Below are 17,642 nucleotides of genomic sequence, written 5' to 3'. Positions count from 1 at the left end.
GGGAAATGTGTTAAGATGTGATTAGTAATCTTTTTATCACAATAAGTACATTGATGTCAGTGCATCCAATTCCAATTTACACAGGGCTGCTTATTTTTAATTTTCTGTGATATAAATGGAGTAACTAAAACTGTGATTATTAATTTGGTCAATAAGAAGCCATTCAACTGAAGATAAAGCAATGGTGCCTACCAGTCTTAGTGAACAACATAATTGCATCTAGCCCTCAGACACTTCCACATCAATCTAATAGTGCATAAATTAATCACAGTTTTAATTAACATTTCTATAAATATGCTGAAGGGTGGCTCTGAGAAAATGGAATATAGACTGAACAGGATATGTAAGCATCCCAATTTTACTTCTTTCCATTTCATAGCTTTGTTCTTCTGATGCTGCCCAATAAACAGCTATATATTTCATCCCCACTGCAGACCCACTCAGGGTTTTGGAAGATGACACCTCATTGATAAATACAAGGTTGCATGGATAGGTACCATTTTGTTCTATGAATGACAAGTGGCATCAAAAGAGTGGTTTCGAAGAATGCAGTGCACTTAATAATGACAGCTGATTATTGATCATTTTGTTTTAGGTACTGTACCATGTGATTTGTTTATTATCTTTTTTATGCTTTTATCAAATGTTTTTTTATTAGTTTCAAGTCTCCAAAGCAATGTAATATACATTTACACCCTTCACAAAGTGATAACTATCTACTACCCATCTGACATAGTATATAGCTGTTACAATTCCACTGACTCTACTCCCTATGCTGTACTCTACATCCCGAGACTATATATATATATATTAAATTATAGCTGACATTCAATATTATTCAGCTTCAGCTTCAGGTGTACAGTGCAGTGGTCAGGCATCTACACCATCCATGAAGTGGTCTCCCTAATCAGACAAGTGCCCATCTGACACCCTATAAAATCTTTACAACACTATTGATTATATTCCCCAAACTGTATTTCATATCCCCGTGACAAAATTGTGGCTACTAATATGTACTTTCTAATCCCTTTACCTTCTCCCCTACTCCCACTCCCCAATCTAGTAACCATCATTTTTTTCTCTATATCTCTGAGACTATTTCTGTTTAGTTTGCTCATTTATTCTGTTCTTTAGATTCCACATATAAGTGAGAGCATATGGTATTTGTCTTTCTCCATCTGACTTATTTCACTTAGCATAATATTCTCTAGCTTATTATCTTATTTAATCATAATAGCCACCCTATGAGATAGGTACCATTGTAATTCCTATTTTACAAACAAAGAAACCAGGGCACAGATAACTTAGCCAAATTTAAATACCCCACTAATACTGGAGTTTCTAAATAGTATTTTAGTTCTAAAAAAAAAAAATAAATAGAAAAGTCACATGAAAATAATGGAAACCTTGAGAACTAATAAAGTTTTTAAAAATCTGACTAGTGTGCCCACTTTGTTAGCAGAGTGTCTGATTTTTCAGGCAGCAAGGAATGGTATCAGAATTCTTTAAGAAGTACCTAAGACATGTGCCAAACTGATTCAAACCCAGATTTGTATATTGGATGGGAAGGGCTGGGAATAAAATTCTCAGCCCCATTTCCAGTGGGTAGATCTATTTAAAAATGACTATAAAGAATTACATGAGCTTGTCAAGAAGGTGACAATAAGGCAGCGCTTGGTGGCACCCCTTCCACATAACAGCTTACGATTGCCTGTGTTTTAAATTGATCAAACTAAAGGAAGAATGATCGAAGTTTTCAGGTAAGTTGCTACCCCTCTGCATCTATCAGAATATCAGCTTTTTCCCGTCAAGTTTCCAGTCATTTGATTTGAGCCATACACGTGGCATAAAGGAGAGAGTTGAACAGTCCAGGTTATGTATGGGGAACTGACTGGCAGTGCGTGGAATCACCTTTACCTTAACTCTCTCTGTTTTTGTTCATCATTGCTAGAGCCAGATTATAAAATCAAGCAGGTGACAAGAGTCTCCTCCGAGGTCAGCTCTGGCTCCCAGGGTAGTTAGTGGCTGTCAGCCTTGAGTCTCCTGGAAGAATTCGAACAATGCAAAACCACCCATAGCTGGAGGCTCCCTGTGGGTTGTAGGGACCAAGTTAACTGTTCTGATTGGCATTGAAAATTGGGCACCATGCTGCCCTGCCTCACTCAGCTCGTTACCTATAGAAAGAATTTGGCAGACTTTTTATTTCTTAAAGAGTGTCCTATTTTTGCAACTTGGAGAATTCTTAAATGTCCTTGAGTTTCAAGGAAATCCAGCCATTAAAATCTTTCAGGAGATGTGGGGAGAGATGAGTTAAATTGGTACGATTTTAAAAAACATTTAGCTGGATATATGGTGGATTACATTCATGAAGATATAAAGACATCACCTTGTCTTGTGAATTTAATCTTTATCTTCACCTGAGTTTGCCCTCAGTAATTTCTACTTCAAAATAAAATCCCTTTATCTTGGTGACTTGTGCTAATTAACAAGAAGAAAATATTTTACGTTTTTTCCATTCCCTTTTTTGGGAAGTTTGTTTTTAGATACACAGCATTGCAGTTGTGTGTGATAGGATAAAACGTTGTTACTAATTGTACTCTTCCGTGCTAATAACATGCTGTTTACTTTATGTCAATTCTTTTCCCCCAGCAACTATTTCTAGGCAGTGGTATCACTCTTATGTGTTATGCTTCCAAAAAAAATTTGCAAAAGTGTGTTTCTAAAATAAAGGAACGACACCCATATTTAATATCACTCATTTACATATTAAATGGGGACACATCATTTATAGAGTAAAAACAGTTTTTAAAGGATTTTGTTTTAATGGCTGTTATTCAAAATGTGTATTTTTTCTCTTAAGTAGGAGACATATTCATATACATAAAATGTCCTGCTAATTATTTTAAAGAAAAACAAAAATTTATTTTTAAACATGAAATACTAGTATTACTATTTATTTAAAATGTTTATGAATGTGAGAAGATAGTTCAGAATGAATCTGGCCTTTTCTTCCCTTCAGTTGCCTCAGTCTTTTTTTTCTCAACCTTCTTGGGGAAGTTGCTCCCTTTTTTCCCCTCAGATCATACCTCTCCTAAGTGCAGAATCAGGACATAGAAACAACTACGGTGACCCTTACACAACATGGGTGTTGGCAGCCAACACTCCGGCAGTTGAAAAGCCAAGCATAACTTTAGACTCCCCAGCAATTTTACTACCGTAACAGACTTGAGCACCCATGGTGTTTGGTATCTGCGGGGTTACCTGGAACCAAGCCCCTGTGGATAATGAGGGAAAACTGTATATGAAATGTTGTAGAACAGTGCATATTGTACTCCATGACCCATGGGAAATGTGCACCGTAACTTGTAACAGTGAGAACTTCCAGGGTCACATCCCACATTCTGGCATTTCCCCTCTAGATTTTATCTTTAAATTGGACCTTACAGATACTAAGTGGCAGTTAAACAGCACTTTCGCAGTTTTGAAACCACAGGTATTATCTCTTTTGCCTCACAAAAACACTACAGGGACTTCCTGAAACGTCTTCGACACAAGTCAGCATTTCACATGGCTCCTTCTTTATAGTTGCCCTGAAACATCTGACAGCACACAGCCAGACAGAAAGACAGTCAACATTGGGAAAATGTGATGATTTAACCAAAGCAACTTAGCTAATGGCAGAGTGAAACAGAACGCAAGAGAAGAAGTGGTCGGGAATAGTCAGGCAATGCCTTCCTCACTTCCTCTGCAAATGTGAACATTAAGTAGGTCAGAATAAAGAGCTAGCTACACACCAAATGAGTACTTTTGTTGTGTTCTTTATCAGGGAAAAAAATGTTTTTCTAGATAACAGATATTTGGGAAAGATCAGTGGTAAGCTGCTTTATGGATTCGTTAGTATGTGCCAGGCTCTCTCCTAAGTGCCTGGCAAGTATTTTTTTCGTTTAATTGTTGTGCCTCCCACAAATGTATGAAGTAGGTACCAGTAGCATTATTTTTTCTTTCTTTTTGTGAGCACTTAAAAGATAAGGTAGCTAAGTCATAGAGAAGTCCCTTGACCTAAGATGCCTTTTCCCCCCCAACTTTCTAATGAGATATAATTGATATATAACATTGTGTACGTTTAAGGTATACAGTGTGATGATTTGAGACATGTATATATTGTGAAATGATTACAATAAGATTAGTTAACATATCTATCCCCATGTAAATTCTAAAGCCAGGATTCAAACCCAAACAATGTGACTAGAGAATATGTTCTTAACAGCCAAATACAATGCCTTGTGATAAAATTTACTTGAAATATTGAAATGAGAGCATTTACATTTTTTTTCTAAATAAACTTGTTTAAAAATTGAACAACCGAGAGCTTTGACTTGTATGGCAAAGATTCTGCTTGCCAGTATGCGAGTCCACACCCAGGGCCATACCAGACTGCCTGCTTAATCCTGGGAAAGACCTGCAGCTTCACACCAAACACTGGTCAAGAGCCTCCAGGAGAAGAATTGGAAACTTGACTCAGAATTTTATTGCTGGGAGGAGACTTATAAGTAATCTCATCTTTTCGTTTTCTAAATGAAAAAACTGAATTGAAACTCAGAGACATTGATTTTACCAGGTTATACAAAGCTAATTATTACTGCCCAGGCTTTCTGTCCTCATTCTTTCAGTTACACAAAGCTGCCTCCAAATTTGTGAGAATTTCCATTTCCTTTTCCAGTGTTTTAAGAAATGTCAACAGCTAATATCCATGTATTTAAGTAAATTTATCTAAATTTATTTTTGCCTCTATTATAGACATTGATAAATGAAAATGTGTTTAGATTTTCTAAGAGTATTTGAATTTCATGAGTTTCACATTTCCTACAAAAGGAACAGACTCCACAACTTAATTTTCATGGGCTAAGAGCTCTGACTGAAGCCTTTACCTTGATGAATAACTGGTTTTGAGACTAGGGAATAGAGATAATTCAGAGATATGCTAAGCATTCACTCATTTACTTAAATGGATATATATATATATATATATATATATATATATATATATATATATATATATACACACACACACACACACACACGTATGTATACATATACGTATATATGTATACAAATATGTATATATGTATATATGTGTATATGTATGTACGCATATATGCATATACACACATATATATGTAGATTGCCTGCCTGTTGTGTTTTAGGCACCATACTAGGTATAGGTCATCCCTATAATTACAGCATCCTTCTTTTCCATTAGGAATAATTTCCCTCTTTTCTCCTAGCAAAGGACCTGATATATTCTTAAATTCAGTTGATGTGTCCCAAGGTATATTAAGAGTACTTACTGCTTATGGTATGCCACATGATTTTAGATGGTATCAGACCAGAATTTTTTCAAAATGTTATATGTTTATTTCAATGTATTTTAGAAAAAATAAAACAGCTCACAAACCCATATGTAACAGGTATTATGGCTTACAACATGGCTAATCATGCTGGTGATCCACTTTACGTATGTAGACCAAATGAACTACAGGCATGATGCTCGGGCATGATCTGTGAACTTTATTTCATTATTATACAAGTTAATTTCGTTCTATTAATGAAGAATGCCCCTTTCACACGAAACTACCATTAACCAGTGAATGCCTCAGTCAGGCTAGATTTTAGAAGACAATTCAGAATTGGAATGGGTCATAGATATTCCTTTTTCGATATATTTCTATCCTCTATGTGTTTACTCGTATGGGTCCTTATTGGAGGTATCAGAAAGGCAGAATATGGGTGAGATGGAAAGAGCTTCCCCGGGTATGTGAACTTTCGATAGGCAAGAAACTATATTCCTAAAGCAACTGCAAATGTTCTGTGCCATCTTTCCCCATAATATTTTACAAAATATTCCTGTTACTAAATGCTTTTCTTTTCAAGCAGCTTGAGAAATACCCCATACAGCATCCCCCCTCTTGGAGGCTCATAATGCACATTTAATAGATTAAGTGCTCTTTGGTTGTTGCACACATTTCGCTCAGTGTTTCCCAAACTTATGGAGTCAGGTTTTTCCCCCACCACAAATCACCTATTAACATCTCTTAGAACACAATTTCGGAAGTTCATTGATTTATGCTACTATTATTACTGATTTTAGTAGGTACACCAATAAGAAAATACCTTGTAAATCCGGCAAATACCTTATAATCACTCTTGCTGTTTTTTTCTCACTCTTAGATCCTGTGGTATAAAACTGGTATTTTTATTCCCAAAGACAAATGCTATTAAGTACATGATATGAGCTGAGTACCAAGCTACTGCCAGAGTCAGGATTTAATTTAAAGCCCTAAAATTTGAAGATTTAATTGGTAAGAATCCAAATAATCCCCAATTACCAAAATTTGTGTTGGCTGTTATTAGAGAAAAAAATAATTTCACAGTATATTACTCATGTTTTCATCACCTATCCCTCGTCCCTCTTACCATGTTCCCAACCTAATCATAAACAACCTCTAACTCGATGCCCTAAGAAATAGAAGAACTAGAGGGAAACTAGACATCCTAAACATGAGCTACCACTTTTTCTTTCACGATGACCACATAAACATTTATGGAAAAAAGGAGGTAAGAGACACATAAATCAAATATTCTTTAAAGCAGAGATTAAGGAGGCCTCCACTGTGGAATCTAAAGGTGTTTCTTTGAGACACTTCCTCCAAATGCCCTGTAATTCCTTCTAAATGTCCTACTCCATCTACGCATATGTTCTGCTGTGACCGCCACCACACAGGGATGCCAGGTGGTGGTGGGTGGAATGACATTAGTAAAGGTTCTGCTTACCCAAGGGAAGCAGAATGATCACTCTAAAAATGTACCAGTTTAATTCTGGAAGTTCTGTTTCTCACCCTCGGTGGTAAAAATGTCTCTGGATTTTCGCTGCACTCTCTGGGTGAGTGCTCAGAATGAACAATCTTTCCTCAGCTGGGAGAAAACCAAAATGCTTTTTCAATTAAGGGGGAATAAAACTCCCCATTCCTCCTAATGCTGCCAGTTTGACTCTTAATTCCCAGGGTTCGAACTTTGTATATGCATATGGCACCAAAGTGTGGAAATAATAGAAGCCGTGTACCACAAGATAGCTGTTGGCAGTATAATTTAGGCATAATAATTGGCCATTACAAAAATCTCATTGTTATATTTTCTCATTAGTGAACATTTACATTAACTTTTATCCCCCTGTTCATTAGAATTGTCCTCCTTTGTTTATTTCTTCTCAGTTGGCGCAGTGAAATAAAATTGGCTTGGAACTAGATGAGCTGGGCTTGAATCCCAGCTTCACTTACTGTGTGGCCTTATGCAATTTCCTTAACCTGTCTGAGGCTTCACATCTTTACCTGTGATATGCGATTGTAAAATTATCTCAAGGATTATGAGAATTTCATATGAAAATGCTTATCTCATCCCCAGCATGAGGGCAGTTGACAAACGGTGGGTTCATTGCAGTCCTCTCCTCTGCCTGCATCACTTATCACTCAATCCCATCATTTTGGGGAAGAAGATTAAGAATAAATGACCTCCCTGAACTTATTTGTTTGCTTTTTTTTTTTTTTTTTAAATAACACATGGGCCATGATAGGCTTATGCTTAAAAGGATCTGCTTCAGTTTGCTGGAGCAGAGGAAGAGTTGTATAGGAGAAGAAGCTGGCCAGTTGGCTGGAGGGAAAAGACTACTAGTTAGCACCAAGACTCTACCCATATCAAGTGCTAGTTTTTTTGTTTGGTTTGGTTTACTTATTCTAATTGGCCAAAGAAGTAACAGCAGCTAAGCATTCCTTTTCTGTGTATACAGATATCAAAGGGCCAGTTTCAAGTTGATAAGTGGATCCTTCTGAATAGATATAATTAAAAAGACAGACAATAGTAAGTGTTGGGAAAGATGTGGAGAAACTCTAACCATCTTACATTGCTGGTGGGAATGTAAAATATTTTTCACTTTGAAAAATAATTTGGTAGTTTCTTAAGAAGTTAAACCTACCATCCCACCCAGCAATTTTGCTCTTAGGAATCTACCCAAGAGAAAGGAAAACATATACCCACACAAAGACATATGTGAATGGGTATATGAACACGTGAATGTTCATAGCAGCATTATTTATAATAGCCAAAAGATTAGAAACAATTCAGACGTCTATCAGTTGGTGCATGGACAATGAAATACTACTCAGCAATAAAAAGGAACAAATTACTGATACAAACTTCATAGATGAAACTCAGACACGTTATGCTAAGTGAAAGTAGCCAGAGGCAAAAGGCGTATTCTATGGTTCCATTCAAAGGTATAGAAAAGACAAATCTATAAGAGCTAGAAAGCATATTGGTGAGTACTTGGGACTGTGGGTAGGATTAGGGATTCACTAAAAACAAGCATGAGATCTTCGTATATTGGAAATGTTCTGAAACTGGACTGTGGTAATCATTACACAACTCTATACATTTATTTAAAAGTCATTAAACTGTACATTCCAATGGATAGATTTTATGGTATGTCAATTATGCCTCAATAAAATTCTTTAAAAAGCATGCTTATTGTTATATAATTCATAAGATGATTTCCACATCAAAAGAAATATTCAGAGGTTGTGGAGGATATCACAGTCAGACTGTATGCCTGGGACTATCTGGCTTTCAGCTCAAATATTCATTCTTCTGTGACTCTGACAGTAAACAACCCCAGTGCTCCATGTTTTCAGTTGTGTAAGGCATGGAATAGTGAGCGAAGGGGAGAAGCTGGATTGGATGATGGCAGCCACAGAGGGCGCAGAAAGAAGACGAGCAGCCAGAAGCTACTTCTGTTCATCACTGTTTGGGAACCAGGACCCAATATGTCTATGCTGCATTTCCTTTCTTGGTCCAGTCTCCCTTTGCCCCACCCTCTCCTGCTCCTGCTTTTTCTTGATTTCCAGCCTCCTCTGGGCTGTGCTTAGTCCCTCATTATCTGTGCAAGAGGGTGTTCTGCCTGACTAGATCTTCTTCTGAAGTGTCTTCACCCCTGTATGCAACAGTTCAAACTAAGAAAACCCTATTTTTCAATCATTATTTTTCAGTTACTTATAAGCTTCCTTCTAAGTCTCATTCACAAATATATACCTAGGAGGTTAAGATTATTAATGTGCAATTTACATTATTGAAGAAAATGAATGTGGGTGAGAATCTCAAAGAACAATAAAGGTTGACTACTTCACGACTTGATAATTTAATAATTCTCCCTTTCACTTCATCCAGTCCCAGTATTTCAGAGTAAAATTATCAAAAGGGAGGGAGCACTGCTTTGTAGCAGATAAATGTGATACACTCCTAACACTGGTGGTTGCAATTCTACAAGCATATAAAAATAATCAGAAATTCTGTGAATCAACTAAATATCAGATAATTTGGCAGGCAGTGCTTATTTAAAATGAAAGCATATTTAAATCTTCTTAAAACTGAAAATGCTCTCCCAAACCTATCTGCCAGTTAAATAATTTGGATTTTGAATTATATGTTTGTTTTTTTTTCCTATAAGAAGCTTATGGTACTTTACTATAGCGTATAGTAAATAGCTAATAATTGTTGAGTTCTTGTGATATTCCAGGTACTTTATTTAATCTTCACAATGACCTTATGAGATAGGAACACTACCCCCATTTTACAAATGAGAAAAGTAAGACATAGTGAAGTTCTCTGCTCAGTGTGACAGTTGATAAGTAGCACAGCCAGGATTTAAGCCCAAGTCTTTCTGACTCCAAAGCCGGTATCTTCAATCACTATACTATACATCTATTTAGACCTCAATGATAATACCTTTTAAAAACTGTCACTTTCATTTTTTCAAATGGGGAAACCACAAGAGGACAAGGGCATATGATTCATTCAAGAATAGGTAACCAGTTGGTTCTTTGTCGATATCTGTCCTTGAGCCACATGGACCTTCTCTTCAGTGCTTTATAAAATAAGTTGCTCACCAGGTTATTATTATAATACTCTTGAAGAGAACTCTCTTCTTTTATAGGATATTTACTTGAATTCTAGTTATAGATCTTCCCAACAGCCAGAACATTTCAGACTCTTCATTTGCTGGCAATATGCTCTAAAACCTTTCATTATGAAGATGTGGCTGCTGCTGTATTCACTGTGCAGAAAACCTCAGGCCTCCCCCTGATGATGATAAGTAAAGAAAATGTCACACAGACAAGCCTGTGACATACTGCAACCTTTCCCATTTTCCTTCTAGAGTTCTCTGATCACAAGTTCTAATAATGTTACTCAATAATTTTATTTTCCTTCAATAAGAGAAATTTCAAAACCCTTTAATCTGTTTGACAATCTAATACACAACAACCATTTTCCCAGGTCTTGGTACATAACTAATAACAACTTCCATTTATTGAGAACCTACTGTAGAGAAAGCACTGTACTTGGTGTTCACATTTATTATTTCTAGTTCTGATAACTTGGCAAGTGAGGGCTCTTTATTTCTATTTGCCAAAAAACAAAAACCAAAAATGGAGCCAAGGGAGATTAGAAAATTCTGTCTGACTCAAAATTCATGTGCTTTCCCTCCTGCTATCTTGCTCTTCATCAAACCTTGGAGTACCACCAAGAATTAGATGATTTTTTTGGCCGCTTGAGCAAACATTCATCAGTTGCCTCTTCAGTGCCTAATATGAACCTGGGATATCACAACTCTCCAGAATAAGACACAGACCTTGTTCTGTGGTTTACAGGAGCTCAAAATTCAGGAAAGAGAAAAAGAGAATAAAGTTCTAAGAACAATTCAGACAGTGCTAGGGGAATGCAGAGAAGGACACACTTATGAGCTGACAAAAATCGGGGAAGCCTCCTCAATTGAAGCGAGGTCTGGGTGGACCTGATTGGTAAGCAGAGAAGAGAGGGAGAGCATTCTACAAAGACCTGAAACTAGGAATGAGCATGTTATGTTGAAAACCAGTGGGACACCCACCTGATGAGTGTGGTGGGGTCTGTTCTAGGAAGCAAAAATATTTTAATGTTGTAGCGATTTATCCTATGGCAGCTCACCGTAACACTAAAGAAATTACATTCTAGTCAGGGTCCAGGGAATAACTATCCAGGTACTGCTTCTAGTCATGGGTACAAATATATCTATTTTTTGCTATCATTAAGCAACAAAAAAAGGGGGAGAGGGACCCCCCAAAGGCAATGGGACAAATGTAGGATTAAAGTCAGAATTTCTGGGTCCTCTTTTCAGTTTCAGTCATTTATTTTCTGAAATGGCGACAGTAGAAATTATCGAAGCTCTTCTGAATTCGTTTCCGTTACATGGGAAAAATGTATAACCATCCCCACACTAAACACACACACACATCCGTCCCATTCTAAATATGCAAATTGTTGGAAGTAAGATACCAAGTGTTCACAATACTGACTGCAGTGATGACAGTGCCCCCAAAGTGCCATTTCACTCCCTTCCAGCTCATACTATGCTGGAGACAGGGTGGGCAGTAAATGTCGTTGTTTTAAAGTTAGGGTAATGTTGGCGTCTTTTAATATAACAGGAGAGAGAGTGTTAGAGAGAGTCAACTGTCTTTATAGTTTTCAAGCATAGTTTCCGTGTAATTCTAAAATTATCATTTCAATTTTCCTGCAACCTGGACAACTTGAAATTTTTCCAATGTGTTTAATTACTCAGTTTTTAATTTGTGCAAGATGGGGGTGACAGAAAAGGGGCAACAGTAGTCCTGACTCCTAGTCCTAGCAATCGTTTCAGTGAGTTTTAAGAAGGCAAGCTAGCCTTCCAAATTTTCCCATGCTCCCTTAGCTCTAATTTGGACTTAAAAAATTAATTTTCCTAACTTACTAAGCATAAAAGATTTAGCTATCTCCGTGCTACAGTTTACAAGGGCAAACGAAAAACATTGCTCTGGGCTTCCAGGGCTGGACGGAAGCAGCAATGGCCATGCTTGCAGAGGTCCCCAGAGCAAGGGGACCTATAGTCTGCATGGCATAACACACCCACATGCCCTAGACCTACAAATTTCATCTTGCTTTCAGGAAGGCAGCAATATTAAAAGCCAGGAATGAAAGAGGCTGAGCGGGAAGGATCGGAAACTGGAGAGTCCAGTTTACCCTTCTGTATGTCACTCAAGCTCTCCCAGACCCTGAAATTTCTCTTACCTGAATCTGTGACTAGTATTACCCATATGGTGTTCCCACTGAGGGATATGGTTTCTAAGTTGGCTAACACCAGAATAAGGTTCACAGGAAATTATTTGAATCTATTTCCAGGACCACTAAGTTCTTGCCTTATAAGTACTCTACTCTGCCTTTTGGCTTTCATTCATTTGTTCACTTATTCAGCATTTGTTGAACGTCTACACAACCATAGTAAATACAGTCCTTATGCTCAGACTGCTCACAGTGGGGGAGACGGATAGTGGATAAAACTGAATAGCAAGCGTAGAGTACTGGGATGTGAGGAACTAGGTGCTAATAGTGATGGACGGAGGGCAGCAACGGTCAGGAGGTCTTCTGGGAAACTGGTAGCTGAGAAACCTTTGAAGGGCGACAAGGAGCAATCAGGGTGGGGAAGATATAAAGAGGCATTCTAATCAGAGAAGCAGCATGTCCAGAAGCATGAGGAAACGTGTGACCTAGGCAGAAATATGAAAGGTGACAGAGCTGAAAGAGTATGAAGTGATTTGCAGATGACAACCAGGGCTCCCGTTTTCACAATCTAAAGAATTTGAGTGTTTGGAAATCAGGAGCCCATTTAAAAGGACATATACTTGATCGGCAGTCATGAAACATGATGGCACACTGGCGAAAAATGTATAACTCCTTGAGGCAGAGATTCTGCAATGTGTGGAGCTGGTGATAAAACAAAAGCATCTCATTTCATTTCTTTCTTTTTTTTTTAAGTTTTTATGTGAAATGGATTTTTAAAAACTTTTATTTAAGGAGGGCACAGTTCACAGTGGCCCATGTAGGGATTGAACCGGCAACCCTGGTGTTATCAGCCCCACGGCTCTAACCAACTGAGCTAACCAGCCACATCCCTCATTTCATTACTTGAAATATGATCAGTAATTTTACCAAGACTATTTTCATGTTGTTTTGTTTTAACAATCACCTATTCTTTCCTCACATTCCATGCACCTAAGGTGTTGCTTTCACGTGTGTAGAGAGAGGTCAGCTGATTTAAAAATTTTGAGGAGCAGGTTATTACTTCTTTACATTGTACAGCCAAGAAAACCGAAGTTCAAATGGCAACGCCACAAAATGAGTCAGTGCAGAGAAAGCATTAGGTTGAAGGACTCCCGAAGCTCGCTTTGGATGAATCTTCAGGGCACCATAATTAGGAGCGGATACCCTGGAAGCTGAGCAGAGTGTGTGTGTGAGCTGGGGGGGAGGGGGGGGTGGTTGGCAGGAAGGGGGATTGGGCAGCAGCAGAAGCTGGCTCAGGAATTGGCTCAGAGTGAAGCTCTAGGGCAGGAAATACCTCTACCACTAGAAACTAGAAAAGGACCTGAAGCTCACACCCACACAATAAATCCTTTTCTCCTATTTTTCTTCCTAAAACCAAGGACTAGGAGTCACTGCTGCCGCTTTTCTTTCACCTGTCACTCCCCAGGTCGAGCCCGGAGATGGACTTTCTTCTCTAGCACTGCCCTTAGAGATCATTTTACCTAATTCCATTGGTATAAGTGTGGCGAGGGTAAAAACTAACCTGATTTGCATCCCATTAGGAGGTTGATCCCTCGTTCTCTCCCCAGACTGCCCCCCTAAGCAGGTGGCTTTAGTACAAGGTGTGGAAGCTGAGGATTACACAATTTGGGTGGGGGTTAGGGGTTGAGGAAAGGGATGCTCTTTAAAAAAAATTAGAATAAAAAATTACGTATGCAAAATTAAGTCCAAAAAACTGCTATCATGAACAGAAAAAAAAAATGAAGTACAAAAGGGAATAATTATTTAGGAAAGAAATCACAACAGGTAGACTTGGAGATCTGGGACTTCTCCTATAATATTTTCAGGGGAGTTACCAGTGATCCTTACATAGAAATGCTTCATGGCTCTCGCTTCACATCTGCAACATCCCCAAGTCCCAGCCACTCCCAGACCCACAGGGACCCGTGCAGGGAGGGGTGTGAAGCCTACGCTTCACTGGCTTCATGATTTACCCACACGTGGTACGGCTGAGGAAGGCTGCTAGAGAATGACTTGGATACACTTCCTGGTTTGCCAGAAAGTCACAGGTTATGCCTGTTCTTCTTGTTTAAATTTTAATAATCCCCTTTTCATTCCGGGGGAAAAAAACCAACAGTCCTGTTTTGTGTAGTAAGTTATGTGGTCACCCTATCTATATTGTTCACCTCTGTGACCACATAAGTTGGGCCCAAGTGGAAGGCTTTCAGGCCTAACTTTAGCATCGTCATTGCCTTTCTGCCTCAGCTGGATCTGGCAGAATCTCTGTTTCCCCATCTTAAAGTGGGGAGGTAGTCACACTGACCTACTTAGAGTGGCTTGCAAGGAAGGTTCTTGCTGTTTTTCTATTTTCTGAAAAGTCATTATTTTGGTGTGTAAGGAAGGCTTCTTTCATTTAGAGATCCAAGAGTCAGTAATTAATCCAGTAGATTAAATCCTCTTTGTTAAGCTTTCATGAAGACCCACCCATCTTCTTAAACAACCTGCAGGGTGGAGCAGCAGGGCATTCTGGGTGCCTGTCCATTGAAGAAAACATTGCATCTGAATGTGCTGTGGAACCAAGAAGTGTTATTAGGCAATAGCTTGGCCGTGGAGGGTCACACTGTATCACTTTATCACCATTAGAGAAAGACAAGCAGGAAACTGAGGAGGAAAAGCTCCACCCCCACATGAAGCTGGTTTGCATGGCTGGACCAGCAAAAACAAGACAGCTCCGTTGTGGGCAGGCTACCGGATCCAACACACCACTTCAGAGCCTTTGAGTCATACGTCAAGCACAAATAACCAGGCTTATTTTTCCTGCCAAACTCACATGCAATGTCAAGGCAACATCAAAACGTTAAGGTTTAAAAGGCAGTTTCCTCTGAGTGCTGATTTGGGCACATAAACAGTGGCGTGGTTGAATGCCACTCTGTGTTTAACGTAATTATACTTCAGCCCTGGAATGTGGTGATGTGAAAGCCCCATTACAGCAAACAAAGTTGATTCCATCAGCAAACTCTGGCAAGTCAGCTTCTCCCTGAATTTACTACTTCATACTTGGGAACTGTCTCTGGGAAAGTCAGAACTTGAGGACAAGTGTGGGTGTACTGGCCAGCTCTCTAAGGCTGGTGTCAGCTTGCAACCAGCAATATGTCTGGAAGATGGCTTGGGGACCTTGGCCCATAGCAGCTGTGGTCACTCATGTTCAGTGGGAACCCTTGGAAAACAGCGGAGTCCTATGGAAGCGGAAGTGGCCTGGGTCTGAGCATTACCCAGTGCTGCTGGGGCTGGACCGCCACTCTTCAGCAAGCCAGAGAAATCCAGCCAGAACAAGGCTTGTGGAGTGGGTAAGGCTTCCCGGGAAGTGTGACATCCATCCCTGGGAGGGAAGAGATGACGACTCTCAGCTGCAGGTTCCAGAAGTCATGCTTTAATGGGTCCAGGCAAATGTCTCAGTGGTGTAGTCTAATTTCCTCCTGAACAGGACACAGGGGCTCGTTTATCTATTTCCACTTTGGAATCATACCTTTCTCAGGGAAAAAGATCTAGTAATCACCCCTCTGCCCTAAATCCTGGCACCCAAAAGTTCCACGTGCCAAATCAGTGGAACTTTTCTTGTGTCTGGGGAAAATCATTTTCCTTTATCCTTGCAGAACTTCCCTCTAATAAGTTATTGCTGGCAACTCTATTCGTGCTAATTAGCTGTCCTTCTTAAGTTTATTTCATCTAGTTGTAAATTTTAGAGGAGACGTTCCCAGGCCAACTTAAAAGTAGAATTCACAGAACAAGTTGAGTGGAAATCAAGATTGGATGACCTCCACAGAGCAAGTCAAACCAATTCCCATGGGGTTTGAGCACAGCATTCCCAGAAAGGCAAGTCTAAGCCAATGACAGACCAGAAGAAGTCTCATGGAGACCATTCATTTCAGTTACTTCATTTTACAAATGAGGGACCTGGGGCTCATAAAGGTAAATGAACTTGCCTTATCACACAGCTATTTACTGGTCACCTCTAAAAGTGAAAAGGGTTGGGTGACACTCTTTCCTACAGGGGAAATCCCTGTTTGTCTTCAGGACAACTTGCATATAGTTGTCATATGCAAAGGCCTTGTCTAGTTTTCTCAAGTTCATTTTTCGTTTTACCTTCTAACTTCTTTCTATGGAGTCACGTTATATCCCCAAAGAAAACACATGGAAACCAGCTGTTGAGATATTTCAGATATTCCAAAAAGTATACAAAGCAGCTGACGTAAATTTGGTAGGTGTAGTGGACCAGCTGTTGGAAAGTATGAAGCTCCCCCAACATCTGGACTGATCTATGTCATAGGTTCCAGTCATAAACTGTCCATTAGCTGTAAACCTTTATGTTCTGAGTCTGGAATATTCTCTGATCCCCCATTTGTCTCTGGCACTTTAAGAGTAGTTAGGGAAGGTTCTGTGGGGTGGTGATGGTAGGGAGGATAGTTTCATGGGGCATTTGGGAAGAAGTCTTTCTTGTTATATTTATAACACGTCTTCCAAATGGTATTTTTTTCTTTATGTATTGGCCTCAGATTCATTAGAAGTGAAAGTCAGGATTATCTTTTCTTTCTCCTTGCATGTCTCCCTTCCTTATTCTTTCCTTCCTTCCTCTCTCCTTTACCCTCCCCCTCTTCTTTGCCCTTCTTGTTCTCTTCTATTTCTCCTCCTCCTCGTCTTTTATACATCAAAGCTCAGCTGTGCTATTTAATAAACAGTCACTTACAGTAAATGCAGCTGTAGCAGTTGGTCATTTGTTGAGCCCTAGCCTCCTATGCATTTATGAAAAATAAACACTCATTATTGCCCAGCCTTCGTATACATGCTATGAATATCTGTGTTTTAACATAAGTATAAGAAGACTCTTCATTTTACAGAATCAAGACCAGGAAGTTTTAGTATGCAACTTCTGTCATGAGAAATTTCTGTCTTGTGCACAGAGCTGTCATCTTTATGGTTAAGTTTAAACGATCCCCCCAAAACAGTCAAGGGGGTACCAAATCACTATATGATTATATTTTTTGCTTCACAATCATTTAAAATTCTATAAACATAGGGAGTCCCAGGATCATCTGGACTTCCTTAATTAATATAAATATATATCTGCATCAGATGAAACTTTGTCAGTTCTTCATGAAATATACATTTATAATTGTATTATAATAATTTACTGATTGCAATGGATTAAAATTATTTGCATTTCAATTAAAAGATTTGGAAAACAAATGACAAGTAATCATCACCCCCACCAAACCTGTTCTTCCTACAGATTTCCTCATTGCTATCAGTGGCTACACCATTTCCCAGCATGTCAGGCTAGAAACCTGGGAATCATTCTCGACAACTTACAGCCCTCACCCATCACATTCAACCGATCACCGAGTCCTGTCGATTTTTCTTCCACAATATATTTCGACTCTGCCTGTTTTGCT

This window comes from Rhinolophus hipposideros, assembly GCF_964194185.1.
Source record: "Rhinolophus hipposideros genome assembly, chromosome: 5".
In the NCBI taxonomy this organism is placed as follows: domain Eukaryota; kingdom Metazoa; phylum Chordata; class Mammalia; order Chiroptera; family Rhinolophidae; genus Rhinolophus; species Rhinolophus hipposideros.
Note: the sequence above shows the minus strand (reverse complement) of the source record.